The sequence below is a fragment of the Choloepus didactylus genome (assembly GCF_015220235.1).
Source record: "Choloepus didactylus isolate mChoDid1 chromosome 23 unlocalized genomic scaffold, mChoDid1.pri SUPER_23_unloc7, whole genome shotgun sequence".
NCBI classification, from domain to species: domain Eukaryota; kingdom Metazoa; phylum Chordata; class Mammalia; order Pilosa; family Megalonychidae; genus Choloepus; species Choloepus didactylus.
Window position 1 is genome coordinate 412,719 of NW_023637601.1, and position 18,416 is coordinate 431,134.

Below are 18,416 nucleotides of genomic sequence, written 5' to 3' on the forward strand. Positions count from 1 at the left end.
ATTCATCCAGTTGTACAACCTCAAAGACCAGGTGAGCTGGTTTCTCCAACCAGAGGTGAAGGTGCCTGCTCTTCTTGCTTATCTGTCCCATTGCAGAAGCCTCTGCTTGCTTCACATCCAAACCACCTGAGTTATAATTTCAGGGTTCTCAGCTATCCCTGTCTTGTCCATGGTTGCACATGTCTAGCCCCATCTACCTCTCACTGTAAGTAAGAAGCAAACTCTTTCTGCTTCAATGAGAATATGTCACCTGGAAATTCTAAATGTGACCTCTGTTATGACTGCAGTATTTTCAAATTTAGTCACATCTTTTATTTTTCCATTTCCATTGGTTCCCTACCCAAATCTTATCAAACTCTGCAAAGGCCAGACCCAAGCTAGATACCAGGATTCTGCATGTAATACTTATGGTCACATCAATGCAGTAAGAAAGGCAGAGTCTGAAAAATTGAGGAAAACTATTGTCTCTACCAATTTACTGGTGACTCTGGGCATACAAGCATAGGGAATTTAGACTTGAGCTTTCCAACATAGTACCCACTAGCCGTACGAGCTATTGAGCCCTCAAAATTGACTAGCCAGAACTGAAATGTGTTGTGGGTATAAAATGCACATGAATTTTAGACTTGAGTATGAAAAACAAGAATATAAAATATCTTGTTAATAATTTTAATATTGATCACATGTTCAAAGAGAATATTTAAGATATATTGCATTAAATAAAATACATTATTAAAATTAATTTGACCTCTATTTTTTAATGCAGTTACTTGAAAAATCTTAATTACATATGCATTTCTATTTTACATTGCTTTGTTGGAGCCTCTAGCATGAGTAGCTATGATGGAGAAGCTTCTGGAAGTTACTGAAACATTGAAATTGTACCAGAATGGTTCTTCCCATGCACAGGAGATCAGCTAACCAGGTGGGTTACTGTACTTGGATTTCAAATTTAACATTTCTTCGTAAGTGTTAAATGTTACAGAAATCCTTTCTAAAGAGGGTCAAAATGAAATCACAGATTGCTTTTTGTTTTAAAAAAGCTCATCACATTAGAGAAGTGAAAAATATTTGAGAGAGATTTGGAACAAAGTAGAGGAATCATGTTAAGAAATTTATCTCGAAAACGGCAGACACATGGTGTTTCATTGGAGCCCACACTGAAAATTACGGAGATTTCACATAAATTTTTGGATTTGGGGCTCCTTTAGAGGGAAATGGAAACAATAAGGATGAGTTGGAGCTGGGAGCAGTTGCCTCCTCTAAATGGCACACACACTGCCCATTGGATGTATTCTCCAGCACCCAGCCTGTCTCTTTCCTTTATGCACATGACCCAACTAGCTTTTATAGGCCTTAGGTGTGGGATTCCTGTTCCAAAGATTTCAACTTGGAAAAAGCTACTTTCAGAGACAAACACAAGTTTCTTTTTTAAAAAAGAATATGGCAATTTGGATGTTGCATTTGCCCTATTTCATCAGAAGTACAGCCTAACGTCAAAATGTATTACCAAGGATTACATGCTGTATCACAAAATTTAGATTTATGAGGTTTGGGAAACAGGCCACATTGAAATAAACTTTGAAACTGCTATTCATATGGAACAAAATGTAATGAATCATTTAATAAAGCAACAAACAAACATGTGAAAGAAATGTATGCAAAGAGGAGGCCCACACTACCAAATAACTCAACCTCATCTACAATCATTTAAACATCATTGGAGCTGGCTATTGTCTCATTCATCACTGTTCTTGACCTCCTGTACTTCACCAGGCCTTGATGTGTCAGTATGGTTGGAATGGGCACTACAGCCAGGACCACCTACATAATTTGTGGGGCTGAGTGCAAAATGAAAATATGGGCCCCTTTTTGGAAAATTATTAAGAATTTTAAGATGGTGACAGCAGAGCCTTAACCAAGACTGAGGCCCTGCTAGGTGGGGGATGCTGTGTGACCAGACAAATTGCATGCCCTGAAAGCCAGCCTAGCCCACAGGAAGAGCCAACTGCTAATTCTAAGAGACTTGGAAGCTTATTTTCTAATCTGTATCATCTAAAAATGGGTGTTCATGACATCAGGATGGAAGAGGTACTTTTCAGGCTGTTGCCAATGTCTATAGATCAGAAATCAGCAGTTAACTGTTGGAACCTGAAGGACCTGAGGTTTCACTAATTTAATCTTGATTTTTAAAATTTTGTACTTTAATTGCTTTATAACAATGTATTATAGTTTCTACTTTCCTCATAGTAGGTAAAGCTGGCTACTGTACTTGGAGTTAGACTGTTGGTAACTATTGCTTTGATGACAGCATGAAAGCTAATATTTAATGAAAAGTTTCCTAGTTTGTTTAAAAATAAGTAACATTAATAAAATATTAACCTGAATTTTGTATTAAGATTATTGTTTAGTTATGACCCTCTGGTGACCAGATCAACCATTACCATATCAAATCGCCTATACTCTCTTGACCCAGCTCTGCCAGTTCAGACACATTAGTTATGCTTTACCTGTGCTTAGTTAAGTTCTATTTTGTATGTGTATATGTCTATGAGCATGTGTGTGTGTATGCTTGTTTTTGCTTAAGGTCTTATTGAGATCGCAATTTTCTCATTCTTAGCATGGACAAAATAGTAACAACAATGCTTCTTTAATAGAATTGTTCATTCATTTATTCACAAATATTTCATGAGCATGTTCTAGATGCTGGGAGATATAACTACAAAAATAAAAATCCTTGCCCTCCTGGAGCTTAAGAGTTTAAAATGAGTCAGACAATAAAAAATATAAATAAGTAAAATATCCAGCATATTAGATGATGTTAATTCAATGGAGAAAAAAATAAAGTAGGGAAGAGAGAAAAGAAAAGTTAGGGGACAGGGGTTGCATGTTGAAATGGGCTGGTGAGGGAAGGCTTCAATGGAGAGGACACATTTGAGTACAAGCTAAGAGTGGGAAGGAAGAAAAGCACAAGATCGTCTACAAGAAAAGCAGAAGCCCCGAGGCAGGCATGTCTCCTGGATTTGAATAGCACAGCAAGGAGGTCAGTAGGGCTAGTATAGAAAGGGGTAGAAGAGAGCAGTCAGTGAGGTCAGAGGGGGTGCCACCTGGCACAGGGTCCTTGAGGCCAGCAAAAGGATTTTGGCTTTTGCTCTGGATAAACAGGATCCATTTGAGTAAAGGAGGCCCATGATCTGATTGGTACTTTAACATGATTGCTATGACTACTCCAGTGAGATCAAACTGTGCTGAGCAAGGGTAGGCATGGGAAACCAGTGTGACGGTGACTGAGATGATCCAGATACGTTCAGATCAGGATGAGGGCAAGGAAGGTGGTGAGATGGGGTCACAACTCTGGGTTGTGAGAGAAGGGAGTCAAAGCCAACTCCTAAGTCTCTGGCCTTAGCACACGGAAGGATGGAACTGGCATCCACTGAGATGCAGAAGGAGCATGTTTGGAGGGGAAGTTCAAGGACTCAATTTGGAGAGGTTTTTAGACATTCAAATGGAGATGTTGTGTAGGTAGTTGGATCTTTGTATCTGTAATTCAGAGGAGAGGTCTAGGCTGGAGATAAAAGTTTACGTACCTTTAGCAAATCAGTGACATTTAAAAGCACAGGACTTGGTGAAATCACCAGGTAAGATGCAGAGACTGAGAATTGATGACTGGATTTAGTCATGTCAGTCAAGGTAACCCTTCACAAGATGATTTTCAGTAGAGCGGTAGGACAAAAAGCATATTGGGGGGGGGGTTAGTAGAGAATGAGAGGAAGGAAATGTAAGACAACAAATATAGACACCTCTATCAGAAAGTTTTATTTAAAAGGGCACCAAATAAAAAGACTGAATGAAATACTCTATGTGAAAGCACTTTGAGAATTATCAAAGCACTATGTAAACACTGGGTGTAATCATAGGAATGAGGACCTGTTGTATTCTAAGAATATGGCTTTCAAAACATCAGGGGGACTCAAGAATTTCCATGCCAAGTTACTGTGTTGGCATCCCAGAGATTTTGTGTTCTCACCACACACATGGCTGTTCCAAGTAACTCCTAAATCCTAAGAAATAACAGTTCAAAGACTCCTGACAGCCATAGAATGGTCTATTAAACTCCCCTCCCAACTGTTTTCACAAATCAGCCCACAAAGCACAGAATGAGGAAAAAATCAAAGTTGTCTACACAAAGGAAAGCTACAGTTACCCTTTAAAAAGGGGCTCTTTGTTCTTCAAGATTGCAGAGCCATGGAATATCAAGATAACACACCTTGTTTGATTACAGTATCAACATATTGCAAAATGAGGATTTTCTGGTAAGAAAAGTGTCCTCACCCACTGCTACTGAGAGTGACCCCCCCTGATGACACTGAGGGATGTTGCAATTGTTCAAAATGAGAGCCCGCCCCATCTGGATTAGATGTCACCTTAATATTTTCTTCCTGGAGATGCAAACACAGGTGCACATGGTGGATGCAAGACCCAAATGCCCCACCCCAGGTGGCTGCATCCCTTGGGGACCCAGGTTCACAGACCCGTGAGCCCCAGGTTGCCCAGCTCAGAGCTCTGAGTGTGAGAGGGCTGTGGGGTCTCACCTGGTGCAAAGCCAGCACCAAAGCAGCATGAGCTAAAGCTGAGGGGGAACATCCACCACTCACTGTTACAGACTGAATCATGTCCCCCACAAAAACATGTTCAAGTCTGAACTCCCTGTCCTGGGCATGGGACCCTGTGCCAGTTTGGATGTACTATGTCCCCAAAAATGCCATGTTCTTTGATGCAATCTTGTGGGGACAGATGTATTAGTGTTGATTGGATTAGAACATATTGTTTCCATGGAGATGTGATGCAATCAACTGTGGGTAAGACATTTGATTGGATACTTTCCATGGAGGTATTACCCCACCCATTCAGGATAGATCTTAATCACTGGAGCCATATATAAAAGCTCAGACAGAAGGAGCTCACTGCTGCAGCCAAGAGGGACATTTTGGAGACAGCCATTGAAAGTAGACTTTTGCTACTCCAGAGTTTGCCTGGGACAAACTAAGGGAATACCCCAAATGCCTAGAGAGAAATGTCCTTGAAGAAAGCCATTTTGAAACACAGCCTGGGAGCAAAGGAAGAAGATGCCAGCCACATGCCTTCCTAGACAACAGTGAAGGTGCCCTGTTGTTGATGCCTTAGCTCAGATACGTTTATGGCCTTAAGACTGTAACTTTGTAACCAAATAAATCCTCTTTATAAAAGCCAATCCATTTCTGGTATTTTGCATAATGGCAGCATTAGCAAACCAGAACAGACCCCATTGGGAAAGAGGATCTTTGAGGACATTACTAGTTAAGATGAAACCAAACTGGATTACGGTGGGCCCTTAATCCAATATGACCAGTGTCCATTTACACAGAAGAAATCTGGACACCATCTGTAGGAGACAGAGAGAGAGGGGCAGTCATGGATGGAGGCAGTGATTCAGCTATGCTACAAGCCAAGGAATGTCAGGGACTGCTGACCACTGCCAGGACCCCACAGACTTCAGAGAAAGTGTGACTGTCCACACCTTGATTCAGCCTCCAACACTGTGACAGAACAGCCTGTTGTTGAAGTCACCTGGTCTGTGGTAGTTTGTTACAGCAGCTCTGGCAAACAAACATTTCACTTAGATTCATCAACCAACTCATTCAACACATGTGCCAGACAGTACACTCTGGGTCAGAACAGTCCAGCAGAAAATACCACAGTACACAAACGCAAGCCTCATATGTGATTTTAAATTCTCCAGTAGCCATAGCAAAGAGTAAAGAGAAACTGGTGAAATTAATATTAATAATAATGTTAATAATATATTTTATTTAACTCAATATAGCCTAAGTATTATTGCTTCAACAAATATCAATATAAAAATGATTAATGGGATATTTTTCATTATTTTTTCTTGTACTATGTCTTCGAAACCCAGTGTGTATTTTAGGCTTATGGCATATCTCACTTCAGAGTAAACACACTCCAAGTACTTGAAAACTACCTCTAGCAAGTGGCTGCCATATTGGATAGCACAGCTCCAGGTAGTGGAATGTGAGAATTCCACGGTGAACAAATCCTGTGTCTTGCCTTGAAGAAGTCTATAGACTCTTGCAGATACAGCATGCTCAGACAAGTAAACAGACTGTTAGAATCACATATGCGTGGACAGCATGGAAGTGGCACCTAATCCAATCCATGGGGCTGGTGGATCAAGTAGTGAAGTCTAAGTTGAGACCCAATATGTAAGAGAGTCATAGGGGGAGAGAATTAAGAAAAGGGAGAAGAAAAGTGAAGACAGAAGGAGCAGCATATGCAAAATCAGGGGCATGAGAGAGAACGTCCTGGGAACCTCATGTCATTTACTATTGCTAAGGCTTAGAGGTTGAGGAGAAGAATAAAACTCAAGTTATGAAGGTTGAGGACCAGCTCATAAAGGGCTTCATGGACCATGTTTAGAAGGTTGGGCTTCGTCCTGAGGGCCAAGGGGAGTCATAAAAGAATTCTGAGCAGAGGTTCTTGACTGTTCCAAGTAACTTCTAAATCCTAAGAAAAACAGTTCAAAGACTCCTGACAGCCATAGCACAGTCTATTATAAACTCTGCTCCCAACTGTTTTCACAAATCAGCACACAAAGTACAGGGTGAGGAAAAAGTCAATGTACTCTACACAAAGGAAAGCTACTCATTAAGAAAGGGGTTCTTTGTTCTTCAAGATTGCAGAGCCGTGGAATATCATCAAGATAACACACCTTGTTTAATTACACTATCAACATATTGCAAAATGAGGAATTTCTGGTAAGAAAAGTGTCCTCACCCACTGCTGCTGAGAATGATCCCCCCTGATGACACTGAGGGATGTTGCAATTGTTCAAAATGAGAGCTTGCCCCATCCAGATTCAGATGTCACATTAATATTTTCTTCCTGGAGATATGCACATGGTGCATACAAGACCCAAAAGCTTCAGCCAGGTGCTCCACCCCTGGTGGCTGCATCCCTTGGGGATCCAGGTGCACAGACCCGACCCCCAGGCTGCCCAGCTCAGATCCCTGAGCATGCGAAAGCCATAGAGTCTCACTTGGTAAAAGCCAGCACCAAAAGCAACATAAGCTGAAGTTGGGGGAGGAAGTTGTGTCCCCCACAAAGACATGTTCAAGGCCTAACACTCTGTCCTGGGAATGGGACCCATTGGGAAAGAGGATCTTTGAAGATGTTACTAGTTAAGATGAAACCAAACTGGATTAGGATGGGCTCTTAATCCAAAATGACCAGTGTCCATTTATGCACAAGAAATTTGGGCACAGTCTGTAGGAGACAGAGCGAGAGGGGCAGCCATGGGAGCCAGCTCTTAAGAAGGCTGGGCTCTGTCCTGAGAGCCAAGGAGAGTCATTAAAGGATTCTGAGCAGAGGTTCTCATTTTCTAAACCCATCTATTTCAAGGCCCTCTTTAATTGAGGAATGGAAAGCTCACAGAGATAAAGAGCTGCTTAGAGCCCCCAGCTGGCTGACAGCAGAGCTGAAACCAGAAACCAGTTCCTGACCCAGATCTCACAAGCCCCTTCCTCTGCACCCCAACCCCAGCCTGTTGCTCCACTAGCAGAGGGAAGAGACAGAGCTGATCACAGCAGGAGGTGAAGCAAGAGGGTCAGGAGCAGTGAACCACCAGGGGAAGGGAAGGGAGAAATAAGTGCCGTAGGCCAGGAGGGGAAGTGAGTGGTTATCTTTGGGCTCTGCTCACCCTCCTGAGCCCAGGCTGAGCATGAGGAGAGAAATCCCATTTCAGGTGAGAAGGGAAGGTGCAAATGAGGGCAGAGCCAGCAACCCAGCCTGTGAGACAGCGAGTCTGTACTCTATGCACACTTGCTCTAATGTCAAAATAACATTCAAAATGGACACAGCTGGAAGACATGGCACATTTATCCCATGGCTTTCCCCACTCCCTGACACATTAGGGGTAAAAGTACCCTAATCTGAGATGCTCAGTCCAGCCACCCAGGGAGGAAGGTAGAGAATACTAAACTATCACTCAGGTTCAAGGACATGATTTCTCTAATCTCCACCCAGGAACCCAGTGGAGAACCAAGTTCAGGACCCAACTGTGCTGGCTCCTAGTCTACCAGTGGCTAAATGGGCAACAGAAGCTAAGTACCCCACAGGGAGCTGTCAACATCTGGTCTAGCTAATCCACTAGCATGGCTTAATGCCTTTGAATTTGGATGTTTATAACTGCTTTTAAATGCAAATATCCCCAGGAAGAGTCCAACCTTAAAATATTATTCATTAACAGGGATTAAGTAAGATCAGGAATGGAGCACAGAAAAGGGATTGGGGGCAGGTAGGAGCCCCAGGAAGGCACAGCAGTCTCTGAAGGGATGGGGGGAGGCACAAAGGCCAGCTCTGTCCACTTCACTGAGTTTCCCAGAATCAGGCCTACAGCCATACAGCAAACATTTACTGAGCACCTAATGTATACAAGACGCTATGCCACACCCTGTATACAAAGAATAATGCAGGTCTCTGCCCTCGAGGTGATTAAAATCTAGTTAGTGAGTATATTAGTTTTCTATTGTTGCTGTAACAAATTACCTCACGGTACCACAAAATTAGTAGCTTAAACCAATACAAATTTCTTATCTTACAGTTCTGACAGTCAGAAGTCTGAGGCAGGTCTTACTGAGCTAAAATCAACTGTCAGCGGGGCTGGATTCCCTTCCAGAGGCTAAAGGGGAGAATCTGTCCTTGCCTTTTCCATCTTCTAGAGTCTTCCTGTGTTCCTTGGCTCCTGTGTCCTTCCACCTCAAAGCTAGCAGTGACCCATTGAATCTTTCCCACATCCCGTCATTTGGACACCAACCCTCTTCTGCCTCCCTCTTCTTCTACCTTGTAGCTACAATCCAAGATAACCTCCTCATCCCAAGGTCAATTAGCAGCTTTTATTCCATCTGGGACCTCATTCTCCTTTTCCATGTGACATAACATACTCACAGTTTCCAGGGCCAGGATGCCAACATCTTTGGGATGACCATAGTTCTACCTACCACTCTTATTAAATGAACTCTATCCTGAGAGGGTACATGGAAGGAGCCACATGGATACTAAATGCAGTGGAGCTGGGGTCACGAGAAAAGGCTTCCCAGAACAGGCTGCTGGGTGTACAGGAGATATCAGCATACCTCGTGAGGCAAGGGGCTCAATCTCTGTGACCCCCTGCATCTGTCCAGGCTGAAAGTGTGTGTCCTCCAGAAGGGGCCACAGCAAAAACAGCAGGAAGGGGAAGGGCTGAGCAGTGTCAGAGGATCTCCTCTGGGCTGAGGGGCTGGGCATGGGTCATGGAGGGCCAGGCCAGCACATGGGGTTTTGTCCCATAGACATGGAGCAATAATTTGAAGGTGGACCCAAAAAACTCACCAGAGGATGAGGCAGGGAATGTGGGGTGGATATTCCCTGGAGTGGAAGCTGTAGGGGCTGCTTCTTCCAGTCCAGACTGAGATTAAAAGGGTGAGAACTGGGATGGTGGCACGGGGAATGGAAGAAAGGGGCAGCCATGGGCATCATGAAGGAGAATGAAGAGGACATGGTGACAGGTGGGCCAGGGAGGGGTGGGCAAGGAGAGGGCACGGTGATGGGGCCAGGGAAAGAGGCCACTTTAGGAGCAGGAGTTGGAAGTGCCAGCAAAAACCACCATGAAGGGGGTTGGAGCTGAGGAAGGAACTAATATCTCTGATCAAGAGTCATTTTGAAAAGGAGGCATTGAGGATTCAACCTTGGTAAAACCTATTAAGGGTTCAGGAGGAGACAAGGCTGGTAGCCCCACTGGAGCAGAGCTGCTCTTTAGCTTAAGGCATTAAGATACAAGTGCCTTATCTGGAAAGGGTAAGGCAGTGAACTCTCCTTGGCCACAATACTTAACAGCAACTACCTTATCAAATCTCAATAGCTCACAAAGAACAAGGAGACCCCCGAGATGGCTAGAGCAGCCCGGCAGGTGGGTCAGAGGTGGCAGAGGCCCTGGCTCGAACCCCAACTCCCCCAAGAAGGGAAAGGTGAGGTCAAGGGCATGTGTCCAGGGCTGCTTTTCCAGGGGACCTGAAAGGAGCATTGTGCCAGCCCCACACATAGAGGGGCCTTCTCACAGCTTGGGCCAAGGAAGGGAAGCCAGCTAGCTCAGAGAACCCTGCAGCTCCTGCACAGGCCAGGCTGAGGCAGGGACCCTTCCCAGCAGCCCCACAGGCTGCTCTCCTGCAACATCCCTTGGGCAACTTCGTGTGTCCACAGGGTCTGGCACAAGGCCTGCTGTGTAACAGCCAGCGTGTTTGCTGTTGCAAGTATGGAGAGAAGTATAAGGCCACACTACTTTATGTACTTTCCATCCCTGATGCTCATGCTCCAAGCAAAATTATGGTGAAAGAAAACATCCTACATTATCCCAGTACATAAAATTTTAAAATGTGGGGTGCTAGAAGTCAGGATAGGGGCTGCCCTTGGGGATGGGGAGTTGTCAATGGGGTGGAACTGAAGTAAGCTTCTGGGAAGTAGGATGTTCTTTCTCTTGGTCTGAGGCTGGGACATGAGGCTCTTGGTGAAAATATATCAAGCTGTACTCATGATCTGTGCTTTTTTTTCTGTACATATGTTAGCCATCTATTAAAAAGCTTACTTTCTAAAAATGCTGTGGTGGGAGATGGCCCCATGCTCCTGCATGGGAAGTCAGGAGAGCCAGGGTGGGAAAAGAGAAGGTGCTGCCAAATGAGAGGACAACTGAGAGAAACCCTGGCCACCCTGCATGAGCCAAACTTAGCTTTTCTCCAAAGGGGGGATTCTGGCTGACAGAGCAAACTGCCAACTTGCCAAGCAGCCTGGGCATGGTCAGGGCATGGGCCATGCCCTGCAGCTTGACATTTGTCTGGTAAAGATGGCAGAATGGAGTCCAGTCAGCAGAAAGCTTGGTCCCCAATGGATTGTCCTACAAGGAGTCCAAAGCATCTTTCTCGGGGCTCCCTTGAAAGCAGATCAAGTTTGGGCTCCGTTACTGCTTTGTGTCTGAACCCTAAAGTCAGGGGCTCTTCTGTCCAGAAAAAAAAAAACCCCATCCAGTCCCAGGATCCAAATGTTGACTTTGTCCTCTTTATTCTCAACATGGCTAACCTCCTCAGGTACTTTCTAGCTAGCACTAGTCTGAAAAAAATAGGAAATGCTGAGAGAAGGAAGTATTGAGAGAAACCTGCACATTTCCAGTTTTCCCTGCCATGGATGAGACTTTTTCAGAGTCTCCATAAACTCCAAATCAACACCCACACTCCTGCAGCTGTATCCAAACCCACCTTCATGACTGACCCAGTTAGCGGAGGCAGCAGGACTGGGCAAAACAAACATGAATCTTTGTGGATGCTTTCACCTCCTCAAAACACTGAAATATTGTTGAGATGCTTTATCTCCCACTGCACATAGAGATTAAAAAACCATGATGAATGGCATGCTTTCCAGGAGGAGATGCCATATATAAGGCAATACATAATTTCCTGCTCCTGGTACCATTTGGGATAATTGTCCTAGTAACGTGAAAACAGGAGGGATATTAATTTAAGATTAAAGCACAATTATAAGCCCCTGTCATATTAATTTCTTTTAAATGTTCCTCTGAATAATTCCACCTTTGCAAGATGGAATAAGTGTGCAATTAAAAACTGCATTAAATAAATGAATGCCTAATTAATGAATAAAAAGAACTCTGGAAATAACATGGGCTGTGTAGGTGCTACACATTAATTTTTGCTATGGGCCAGATCTTAATCCTCCAGGTCTTTGAAGGAATAGCATCTGGGTGCAGAGAGATAGCATCTTCCTCTCGATTTAGATCTCCTAGAGCTGTTGTTCTTTGTTCAGGCTCTGCCCAGGGTTAGCTTGAGGCACAGACATTACAGACAAGGAGCTGCTATAATTGACCAAGCCTGATACCATTTGCTTCTCCAACCTCAGCACCACTGCCTGCTCATGATGCCTGAAATTCTACACTCTCCTTTGTCCTCCAGCCCAAATACTACAAGGGTGATACTACCATTGTCTGGGAATCCCATTAGAAATGCAAATATTCCTCCTAGGAGTGTTAAACTCATAAAGGTTGATTATTATTAGCATACTGATATCAATCCATTGCATCATATTTCTTTCCTCTGTACAGCTAATGGAGACCTGCCTGTTTGGTGGAGTAGGCTGAGGAAAAAAGTGGTAGTCATTTTGCAGCAGTGAGCACTAGCAGGCTTAAAAAGTAGAGCTACTGGGGGCTAGCCCCGGTGTCAGAGGGTTCTGAGAACCCAGCGAAGGTGAAAGAGTAAGACTCCATTATATGTGGACAAGGAAGAAAGGAAAGGAGTTCTGAGGTAAGATTACCTTCTACTTGCCAAAGGAATGTCCATATGACTATGTATGTTTTACCAGTTGACCAGACAAGACTCTTAAGAAGTTATGAATGGCCTAAAACCACACAGCAGGTAGATGGGAGAGAAGAAATTAAAACCATTGTCCATTTGACTCTTTCAACCCCACCACACTTCTTCACAGCAACCTTAGGTGTCCGATATGACTGTCTTCCTTTTTCAGTCAAGGAAGCCAAGGCATTCAAAGGTGAAGGAAGAGGTGGCATCATTTTCGGTAGCTCTGGGTCTGGAAATGTCAGGCATGTTCAGGAACTGCAAACACTCGGCCCTGGCATGAAAGAGGGGGTGAGCAGTCGCATGTACAGGAACAAGGAAAACCTACGAATGCTTCCCACAAATGTTTTGAGCCAAGCTCAAATCCTCACATCAGTCTGGCTTCTAACAGAACATTCTGACCTTGAACAAAGTCAAACTGCCAAACCTGAAAAAGAGTTGCCTTGTTTCCACTTCAAAACAGCCTGCTCAGAAGACAGTTGATAAGAGCTGCAATATACAGCTTTCTTTTCAGGGGTGAATTACTAACGTAAAACCCTGATGTTGTTAAAATTATCAGTTAAGCCTGGGAGATAACCTATCTCTCCAGATCTCAGAACAAAAGAGAACACTGGTTGTAGAAAAAGGCCTATAATCTACCCAGATGTTCTCATGAGTCAAGGGCTACAGGCACCACACAGCCTGGGACTGCCTTTGACACTTGCAGCCTTCTGTAGTTCTCAGATTGCCTCCAAGGACCCCAAGGGAAGCCCTTCCAGGCTAGGAGGAGACTACTTGCAGCCAGGCCTGAGTGTCCTCCTGGCTGAGCCTTCTCAGTGGGCCACCACCAGCCCTCTGAGCCCACAGAGCCATCCTGGCACCCACTCAGCACCATCCGGTTCTCCCCAGTGCCACCTCTTTTCCAGCTCCCCCTCTTCCTTGATCATCAACTGCTCCTGAGGACCCCGCTTTTCAAGCTTCCCAGACCACCTGAAGGACCCAGCAGAGTCACAACTCACCACTATACCTTCCTTCCTCTCTTCCTGGGCAGTGATGTATGTTGCTTTCAGTGGCAGATATTTCAAAAAGGCCTGGGTTCCCCTTCCAGTTTAGAGATACTCCTAAGAGCCAGCTAAACCTCCCAAACCTTGCCCTCACCATGCCATCCCACTTCCAGTTGCAGAGATAATCCAGGAGTTCAGTGAGAACAGATCATGGTTCCTTTATCTGGTTAACTGTAACCCACCCCCCACCCTCAGGGACCTCCCAGGATGGCCAGGTGGCTTTGGACATTGTGGGCAGGAGAGAGGTCTTCTCCAGAAAGTGATTGCTAAGCAGGTGATCACCTCCTGCTGCTGTGACATATCTGTGAGAAGCTGATGAAAGCTGTAGGCATTTCCCCAGCAAGTGCACATCCACACACAAGTGTGTGCTATTGCAAGGCACCCACGGGACCCTTGAAGCCCCATCTCTAGAAGCTCTGAGGTTCCACAGAGGCCAGTTAGGAACCCCTGAAGGATGCTGGACCCTGGAGCCCATCACCGCCTTGGTGACAGTAGTTGGTGAGTGTCACTGACCTAACCCATCAAAAACCCACAGACCAGGCCGACATAGATCCTAAAAAAATCTCTGAAAAATGGGAAGGTCACTCACCTCTTCCCTGAGCTTCAGTGACCTCACCCATAAGATGGGGATAATAATAGCTCCCCACTTAGCTCACAGGATTATTCTGAGCATCAAATTATTTTTAACTGCTATGCTCTACTCAAGGGTCAAAAACCCAAATGCCTCTGGATATTCCCTTTTCCCTCTTCAATCCCCACTCTCCAGGGAACCTGCCTTCATCTCCCCAGGCTCCTTCCTCTCCCTTCTAGAGCTAATCTGATAAATGTCCCCACAATCCCTATTGTCACACATTACAGGGGCTCAAGGCCCTCCCTGTCTCCCATCCATTTATTAAATTCTGGGCACTGTGGGGTGCCAGGTATATAGTAAGGAATCAAAAGCCATTGTTTCAGTCTTCTTGGGCCCCAGAGTTTCTCACCAGACCGTAAACACTTTTGATGGCAGGGACCAAGTCTTATTCACCTGTAGTAATCCTGACCCCCCTCATAAGGTGCCTTATACAAAGTAGGCAAATAGCAATATTAAAGCTAAAGTGCATACTTACAGCTTGCAGAGGCTTCTGATTACTGTCTTAGAATGCTTAGGTGTTAATGACTAAAAGAGAATCAATAGGTTTTCCATTGTAGATAACATATTTGCATCTTGGTGTGAGTCCTTAAATCCTTAATCCTCACTACACATTCACAATCCCCAAAACCCTTCAGTTCCTAACTGAGGGCCTAGAAGGGAGATCTTTAAAGGAGAAGCCCCTCCAAACCACATTGCTTACCTTCTTGATGACAGGTAAGGCCTATAACCTTTTCTGCTGTTGTTTTTATTTTCCTAGTTGAAAAAAAACAGTCTTGTCAAAGACATTTCACCACTGAATCCTTTTTTTCCTTTAAAACCTTATTTTTATGCTTACTACATTATGTGAAATGTAATTTTCTTTTTTACACCTTGAAGTTACAATAGAGTTTAAGAAAAAAATGACAGTAACATAAAACAAAAAAAAAATTAAATGGCTACCCTTTCCAAGAAACAATTAACAAAATTCTAACAAACATATTACAAGGAACTGTTATCATAATCATACCAGTAATTTCTAAAACTGGAGGTTTCAAGAATGTGTATGGAAGAGAACTCCATGTTTTTATGTCATGTAATCATCAAAAAACTTATGTGGTAGAAATTCTAACAATGCCCTTTTTACAGATGAGAAAAAATGAGGATTGGATAGAGTTTAAGTAACCAAACTGATGCCACCCAGGTAAAGAAAGCAGGAGTCAAAGTTTTATCTGAGCCATCAGCTGCTGGCACTCTCAGCCAGTCTGCTGCTACTGAGACAATGGAAACATGGCAGGTTCAGACAGCTTGTAGGAGTAGAACACTAGATGTGCTGTTCCATCCTGAAAATGAAACAATAAGGTGTACCTACTAACACTGAAATACACATTTCTACATACACTGGAAATATTTCATACCTTAGTGGAGACACTGTGAATACCTTTTTAAAAGAATAATAAAATATCCTCTAATGATGTTATTCATGAACAAAAAGTCCAAGTCCTCCCAACAGGCAGAGAACAGGATTTGGAATTCTGACCAAAGCTGTGTTACCTTAAACAGGGGAAAGGAGAGGAGTGACTGGCCTTGGCGGCACCAGACATGCACCATGAGGGCGTCACACCACTCCTTGTTCCAGGTGCACACGTGGCCACAGCCGGCACCCAGCATGCCCAGCCTCACCCGCAGGGCCACGGCACTGCCCTCCACCAGGACCTGTGGTGCAGCACTGCTCTCCGCCATGGCCTGCAAATCTGCCCTCCTCTTCTCCAGGTCCTTCAGGGAATTCTAGAAAATAAACACACAGTGGCCCAGTCAATCTTTTGGAGCATTGTAAAAGTTTATGCAACCTTAACTTTGTAAACTCTCCCTCAGCAGGTGTGATGCCCTACTTAGATGCATTCTGTGACTCTTTGCATTCTGTGACACACACATGACTCCCTAGAGAGTTTACAGTGTGTCCAAGGTTTACAAAACTCCACAACTTACTAACGTGGTGAGAGTTCTTAGTTTCAAATCAAAATTAAAATGTCAATGCAAATGCTAAAAAAGTTTAACATTCAAATGTGGAAAATGTAATTTTTTCATTTATTTTAAGTATAAATTCCATTTATTACACACCCACCAATTATCTTCATCAGTGCTCAGGACACAACAATTTCATTTCCAGTAAACATGTGCTGGCCAAACAGAATATCAAGAAACTCATAAAACTCAAAACAAATTGATCTCCTGGATGAAAAGAGTAAACTATTGTTGTACACAATGTTTATTTACAAGGATTACATCCTGTGAGTAGGTGACTTAACTTTGAATCTGTTGTATAAGCTCATAAAGTATTTCATCTTATGTAAATCAGAGGAGAACCAGCAAGTCTAAGCTTTGGTCTTACTATTGCCATCATATGTAAAGAGACAAGGCTGGATGGTGTGGGGACCACTCAGCACAGAATTTCCCAAGTCTGATCAGGCAGAGAGGAGGGCCCCAGGGTCAGAGAGGGGATAGTGGGCTCCACAGCTAAAGTGACTGAGCACTTTCAATCCAAAAGTAACAGGTGCACACCCACCCTACTGCTGCTGAACCTTTTAAACAGCACTTACAACAATAACTCCAAAGATCTCAAGTATACATTCAAATCTCACACCATTAAGTCACATATTGGATGGCATAAAAATTGCAAATCCACAAGTGAGCCAAGATTTACACACTCACTTGGCCATATTAGTGGTACAGCTATAAAAGTGAAAGGGGCCCAGGTATTTCTTTCAAATGTTACTCTGTAGAGGAGTGTAACATAAATATAAATATATAAATACAAATACAAATATATAAATATAAATATAAATATAAATATAAATATAAATATTAGAGAATACCCATAACAAAGGGCATGGCAGTTGAACTTCCTGCCTCTCAGTGGCTATCTATTGACTGACTAGATTAGTCTTAAAGTACAATAAGAAATTATTAACTACAAGTAATTTAACACTAAACACACTACCTATGATAATGTATTTTATTGCAGAAAAAATGACTGCATTGAAAACAATTATATTTAATCTTTAGAACAAAAGTGTTATTTAAGTTGAATGAAAATGCTATGTAAGTTCTGCATTGAAAATAATTTTATATAACTTTTAGGTGCTAATACTTTAAAATCTGAAATATGCAAACTCCTTAAATCTGAATACACGAAGCTGAAAAGCGGCTTAAGGCCCCACAAAGGCACAGCATCTATGTAGGGTTACCCAGGGGAGGTGCTGAGATCCAGATGAAAATAGCTTGTGAAGAGTTGCTTTTAAAATATTTTTTTTCCTAGGACTACACAGAGAAGTGGGAAAATAGTGGACAAAGAAAAGGCTTCACAAGATGAAATGGAGGGAAATGACACCCTAGATTTCCCCAAATGCCCCAGGCCACACTGGCATAAGCTTGGAGTCTCATCTGAACAGCAGCTTACTTTAGCCCAGGAAATTCCTGTGTCCCAGTCACAAAGGAAACCTTCTGAAGTGGACTGTGTAGCAATTCAGTTTTGGTGACAGAAAGCCACTTATAGAGAAGCAGCCTCTTCATTCTGGGCCAACTGTGAGGTTCTCTCCAGACCCTGCTTTCCCTCTGTCACCTGAGGAGAGAGGGAGGGAGGTGGGGGGCAGTTAGGGAGGGGGAGAGCTTGAGATAGAGGAAGGTGGAGAAAGAGAAGGAGAGAGAGGAAAGGGAGAACAGGAGAAAGAGAGAAAGAGGAAGAGGGAGATGGAAAAAGAGGGAGACAAGGAGAGAGAACGAGAGTGGGAATACATATGGGAATGGATGAGAATATTAACTAAAGTTCCAAACTGATTAACAGCCAACTCCTGAGACAGACCTGACCTTCACTGCCAGCACCACAGAGTCACCCCACTGCAGTGGTTAAGTCAGGGGACCCTGGGCTTTAGTCTGGGCTCCACCACTTTCTCCCGAAGTGAGCCTCAAAGAGGCATCACCCTCAAAGGTTGTTGAGAGCATGAGATGAGAACCCCAGGCAGGTGTGTGCAAACAACTGTCCAGTCCTTGGGACAAAGCTATGGGGTCCATGAACAGGGCCTGACATTATTTTGAGTGGAAGATCCTTGGAATCCTTTTGATCAAGGAGACTGCTTAAAGCACACCTACGCTCCTCATTCTAGCAATCCAAGGTGGAAATGGCAGTATTTTCACAATGATATTCTTTACAATTAGTCACTAACCATAGGATACAGTAAATGACTATGAAACATAAATTTTAACTGCTACTTGTTTCTTACTGTGGTTGACAGAGAATAAAATGAACTAACACTTTCTCAG

General features: G+C 43.6%; 1 pseudogene; it reads right to left on the bottom strand.

Moving 5' to 3' along the window:
• LOC119525108 overlaps positions 1–17,648 on the bottom strand; it is a 42,420-nt pseudogene extending 24,772 nt beyond the window's left edge.
• Between the last annotated feature and the right edge of the window lie 768 nt (positions 17,649–18,416).